Genomic DNA, 6,479 nt, shown 5'->3' with positions numbered 1-6,479 from the left:
TGTTAGCAAAGAGGTAACCGGGACAGTGAAAACAGTACTCAAAGACAGGGAGAGCAAGCTCTCTCTTGGCACTTTGGATGTGGGACATACAGCGAGATGTTTGCTGCTTTTGCGTTTGGCTGTTGGGAGATTTACAGCACAAAGATATCTAGTTGATTTGAAGCAGTTCCGAGAAAGTCTAAACATAATCCCCACTTCTCCCTCCTGGCACTTTCCATGTGGGAGATATAGCAGGATGTAGATTGGTTTTGAGGACAACTCAATGGACAGTGTAGGGAGAAAACCTCCTGGCTCCTTGAATGCCGTTTCTGGAGACACTGCGATCAATGTGGGAGATATGTCAAGATGTGTGTTGGTTTTGAGGACGGCTCTCTGGAGAGTCTTAGCAAAGAGGTCACACAGATAATCAGAGCAATTCTCAGAGACACTGAGAACAAGCTCCGCAATTCCCTCCTGGCACTTTCCCTGTAGGAGATACCGCAAGACGTTTCTGTATATTGGGCACAGCGCTCTGCACGGTGTTAGCAGAGACTTCCCCGGGACAGTGAAACCCTATGTCAGAGACACTGAGAAGAAGCCCCAATGTTCCCTCCAGGCACTTTCAGTGTGGCTGCCTTCTCCACGTGGTTCCTGGTTTCACTGCAGCTCTGAAGAGAATGTTAGCAAAGAGGTAACCGGGACAGTGAAAACAGTACTCAAAGACAGGGAGAGCAAGGTCTCTCTTGGCACTTTGGATGTGGGACATACAGCGAGATGTTTGCTGCTTTTGCGTTTGGCTGTTGGGAGATTTACAGCACAAAGATATCTAGTTGATTTGAAGCAGTTCCGAGAAAGTCTAAACATAATCCCCACTTCTCCCTCCTGGCACTTTCCATGTGGGAGATATAGCAGGATGTATATTGGTTTTGAGGACAACTCAATGGACAGTGTAGGGAGAAAACCTCCTGGCTCCTTGAATGCCGTTTCTGGAGACACTGCGATCAATGTGGGAGATATGTCAAGATGTGTGTTGGTTTTGAGGACGGCTCTCTGGAGAGTCTTAGCAAAGAGGTCACACAGATAATCAGAGCAATTCTCAGAGACACTGAGAACAAGCTCCGCAATTCCCTCCTGGCACTTTCCCTGTAGGAGATACCGCAAGACGTTTCTGTATATTGGGCACAGCGCTCTGCACGGTGTTAGCAGAGACTTTCCCGGGACAGTGAAACCCTATGTCAGAGACACTGAGAAGAAGCCCCAATGTTCCCTCCAGGCACTTTCAGTGTGGGTGCCTTCTCCACGTGGTTCCTGGTTTCACTGCAGCTCTGAAGAGAATGTTAGCAAAGAGGTAACCGGGACAGTGAAAACAGTACTCAAAGACAGGGAGAGCAAGCTCTCTCTTGGCACTTTGGATGTGGGACATACAGCGAGATGTTTGCTGCTTTTGCGTTTGGCTGTTGGGAGATTTACAGCACAAAGATATCTAGTTGATTTGAAGCAGTTCCGAGAAAGTCTAAACATAATCCCCACTTCTCCCTCCTGGCACTTTCCATGTGGGAGATATAGCAGGATGTATATTGGTTTTGAGGACAACTCAATGGACAGTGTAGGGAGAAAACCTCCTGGCTCCTTGAATGCCGTTTCTGGAGACACTGCGATCAATGTGGGAGATATGTCAAGATGTGTGTTGGTTTTGAGGACGGCTCTCTGGAGAGTCTTAGCAAAGAGGTCACACGGATAATCAGAGCAATTCTCAGAGACACTGAGAACAAGCTCCGCAATTCCCTCCTGGCACTTTCCCTGTAGGAGATACCGCAAGACGTTTCTGTATATTGGGCACAGCGCTCTGCACGGTGTTAGCAGAGACTTTCCCGGGACAGCGAAACCCTATGTCAGAGACACTGAGAAGAAGCCCCAATGTTCCCTCCAGGCACTTTCAGTGTGGGTGCTTTCTCCACGGGGTTCCTGGTTTCACTGCAGCTCTGAAGAGAATGTTAGCAAAGAGGTAACCGGGACAGTGAAAACAGTACTCAAAGACAGGGAGAGCAAGCTCTCTCTTGGCACTTTGGATGTGGGACATACAGCGAGATGTTTGCTGCTTTTGCGTTTGGCTGTTGGGAGATTTACAGCACAAAGATATCGAGTTGATTTGAAGCAGTTCCGAGAAAGTCTAAACATAATCCCCACTTCTCCCTCCTGGCACTTTCCATGTGGGAGATATAGCAGGATGTATATTGGTTTTGAGGACAACTCAATGGACAGTGTAGGGAGAAAACCTCCTGGCTCCTTGAATGCCGTTTCTGGAGACACTGCGATCAATGTGGGAGATATGTCAAGATGTGTGTTGGTTTTGAGGACGGCTCTCTGGAGAGTCTTAGCAAAGAGGTCACACAGATAATCAGAGCAATTCTCAGAGACACTGAGAACAAGCTCCGCAATTCCCTCCTGGCACTTTCCCTGTAGGAGATACCGCAAGACGTTTCTGTATATTGGGCACAGCGCTCTGCACGGTGTTAGCAGAGACTTTCCCGGGACAGCGAAACCCTATGTCAGAGACACTGAGAAGAAGCCCCAATGTTCCCTCCAGGCACTTTCAGTGTGGGTGCTTTCTCCACGGGGTTCCTGGTTTCACTGCAGCTCTGAAGAGAATGTTAGCAAAGAGGTAACCGGGACAGTGAAAACAGTACTCAAAGACAGGGAGAGCAAGCTCTCTCTTGACACTTTGGATGTGGGACATACAGCGAGATGTTTGCTGCTTTTGCGTTTGGCTGTTGGGAGATTTACAGCACAAAGATATCGAGTTGATTTGAAGCAGTTCCGAGAAAGTCTAAACATAATCCCCACTTCTCCCTCCTGGCACTTTCCATGTGGGAGATATAGCAGGATGTATATTGGTTTTGAGGACAACTCAATGGACAGTGTAGGGAGAAAACCTCCTGGCTCCTTGAATGCCGTTTCTGGAGACACTGCGATCAATGTGGGAGATATGTCAAGATGTGTGTTGGTTTTGAGGACGGCTCTCTGGAGAGTCTTAGCAAAGAGGTCACACAGATAATCAGAGCAATTCTCAGAGACACTGAGAACAAGCTCCGCAATTCCCTCCTGGCACTTTCCCTGTAGGAGATACCGCAAGACGTTTCTGTATATTGGGCACAGCGCTCTGCACGGTGTTAGCAGAGACTTTCCCGGGACAGCGAAACCCTATGCCAGAGACACTGAGAAGAAGCCCCAATGTTCCCTCCAGGCACTTTCAGTGTGGGTGCTTTCTCCACGTGGTTCCTGGTTTCACTGCAGCTCTGAAGAGAATGTTAGCAAAGAGGTAACCGGGACAGTGAAAACAGTACTCAAAGACAGGGAGAGCAAGCTCTCTCTTGGCACTTTGGATGTGGGACATACAGCGAGATGTTTGCTGCTTTTGCGTTTGGCTGTTGGGAGATTTACAGCACAAAGATATCGAGTTGATTTGAAGCAGTTCCGAGAAAGTCTAAACATTATCCCCACTTCTCCCTCCTGGCACTTTCCATGTGGGAGATATAGCAGGATGTATATTGGTTTTGAGGACAACTCAATGGACAGTGTAGGGAGAAAACCTCCTGGCTCCTTGAATGCCGTTTCTGGAGACACTGCGATCAATGTGGGAGATATGTCAAGATGTGTGTTTGTTTTGAGGACGGCTCTCTGGAGAGTCTTAGCAAAGAGGTCACACAGATAATCAGAGCAATTCTCAGAGACACTGAGAACAAGCTCCGCAATTCCCTCCTGGCACTTTCCCTGTAGGAGATACCGCAAGACGTTTCTGTATATTGGGCACAGCGCTCTGCACGGTGTTAGCAGAGACTTTCCCGGGACAGTGAAACCCTATGTCAGAGACACTGAGAAGAAGCCCCAATGTTCCCTCCAGGCACTTTCAGTGTGGGTGCTTTCTCCACGTGGTTCCTGGTTTCACTGCAGCTCTGAAGAGAATGTTAGCAAAGAGGTAACCGGGACAGTGAAAACAGTACTCAAAGACAGGGAGAGCAAGCTCTCTCTTGGCACTTTGGATGTGGGACATACAGCGAGATGTTTGCTGCTTTTGCGTTTGGCTGTTGGGAGATTTACAGCACAAAGATATCGAGTTGATTTGAAGCAGTTCCGAGAAAGTCTAAACATAATCCCCACTTCTCCCTCCTGGCACTTTCCATGTGGGAGATATAGCAGGATGTAGATTGGTTTTGAGGACAACTCAATGGACAGTGTAGGGAGAAAACCTCCTGGCTCCTTGAATGCCGTTTCTGGAGACACTGCGATCAATGTGGGAGATATGTCAAGATGTGTGTTTGTTTTGAGGACGGCTCTCTGGAGAGTCTTAGCAAAGAGGTCACAGGGATAATCAGAGCAATTCTCAGAGACACTGAGAACAAGCTCCGCAATTCCCTCCTGGCACTTTCCCTGTAGGAGATACCGCAAGACGTTTCTGTATATTGGGCACAGCGCTCTGCACGGTGTTAGCAGAGACTTTCCCGGGACAGCGAAACCCTATGTCAGAGACACTGAGAAGAAGCCCCAATGTTCCCTCCAGGCACTTTCAGTGTGGCTGCCTTCTCCACGTGGTTCCTGGTTTCACTGCAGCTCTGAAGAGAATGTTAGCAAAGAGGTAACCGGGACAGTGAAAACAGTACTCAAAGACAGGGAGAGCAAGCTCTCTCTTGGCACTTTGGATGTGGGACATACAGCGAGATGTTTGCTGCTTTTGCGTTTGGCTGTTGGGAGATTTACAGCACAAAGATATCGAGTTGATTTGAAGCAGTTCCGAGAAAGTCTAAACATAATCCCCACTTCTCCCTCCTGGCACTTTCCATGTGGGAGATATAGCAGGATGTATATTGGTTTTGAGGACAACTCAATGGACAGTGTAGGGAGAAAACCTCCTGGCTCCTTGAATGCCGTTTCTGGAGACACTGCGATCAATGTGGGAGATATGTCAAGATGTGTGTTGGTTTTGAGGACGGCTCTCTGGAGAGTCTTAGCAAAGAGGTCACACAGATAATCAGAGCAATTCTCAGAGACACTGAGAACAAGCTCCGCAATTCCCTCCTGGCACTTTCCCTGTAGGAGATACCGCAAGACGTTTCTGTATATTGGGCACAGCGCTCTGCACGGTGTTAGCAGAGACTTTCCCGGGACAGCGAAACCCTATGTCAGAGACACTGAGAAGAAGCCCCAATGTTCCCTCCAGGCACTTTCAGTGTGGGTGCTTTCTCCACGGGGTTCCTGGTTTCACTGCAGCTCTGAAGAGAATGTTAGCAAAGAGGTAACCGGGACAGTGAAAACAGTACTCAAAGACAGGGAGAGCAAGCTCTCTCTTGGCACTTTGGATGTGGGACATACAGCGAGATGTTTGCTGCTTTTGCGTTTGGCTGTTGGGAGATTTACAGCACAAAGATATCGAGTTGATTTGAAGCAGTTCCGAGAAAGTCTAAACATAATCCCCACTTCTCCCTCCTGGCACTTTCCATGTGGGAGATATAGCAGGATGTAGATTGGTTTTGAGGACAACTCAATGGACAGTGTAGGGAGAAAACCTCCTGGCTCCTTGAATGCCGTTTCTGGAGACACTGCGATCAATGTGGGAGATATGTCAAGATGTGTGTTGGTTTTGAGGACGGCTCTCTGGAGAGTCTTAGCAAAGAGGTCACACAGATAATCAGAGCAATTCTCAGAGACACTGAGAACAAGCTCCGCAATTCCCTCCTGGCACTTTCCCTGTAGGAGATACCGCAAGACGTTTCTGTATATTGGGCACAGCGCTCTGCACGGTGTTAGCAGAGACTTCCCCGGGACAGTGAAACCCTATGTCAGAGACACTGAGAAGAAGCCCCAATGTTCCCTCCAGGCACTTTCAGTGTGGGTGCTTTCTCCACGTGGTTCCTGGTTTCACTGCAGCTCTGAAGAGAATGTTAGCAAAGAGGTAACCAGGACAGTGAAAACAGTACTCAAAGACAGGGAGAGCAAGCTCTCTCTTGGCACTTTGGATGTGGGACATACAGCGAGATGTTTGCTGCTTTTGCGTTTGGCTGTTGGGAGATTTACAGCACAAAGATATCTAGTTGATTTGAAGCAGTTCCGAGAAAGTCTAAACATAATCCCCACTTCTCCCTCCTGGCACTTTCCATGTGGGAGATATAGCAGGATGTATATTGGTTTTGAGGACAACTCAATGGACAGTGTAGGGAGAAAAGGTCCTGGCTCCTTGAATGCCGTTTCTGGAGACACTGCGATCAATGTGGGAGATATGTCAAGATGTGTGTTGGTTTTGAGGACGGCTCTCTGGAGAGTCTTAGCAAAGAGGTCACACAGATAATCAGAGCAATTCTCAGAGACACTGAGAACAAGCTCCGCAATTCCCTCCTGGCACTTTCCCTGTAGGAGATACCGCAAGACGTTTCTGTATATTGGGCACAGCGCTCTGCACGGTGTTAGCAGAGACTTTCCCGGGACAGCGAAACCCTATGTCAGAGACA

Source organism: Larus michahellis, unplaced genomic scaffold (assembly GCF_964199755.1).
Source record: "Larus michahellis unplaced genomic scaffold, bLarMic1.1 SCAFFOLD_38, whole genome shotgun sequence".
Lineage (NCBI taxonomy): Eukaryota > Metazoa > Chordata > Aves > Charadriiformes > Laridae > Larus > Larus michahellis.
The sequence above is the reverse complement of the archived record's forward strand: the minus strand, read 5'-3'. Positions refer to the sequence as shown.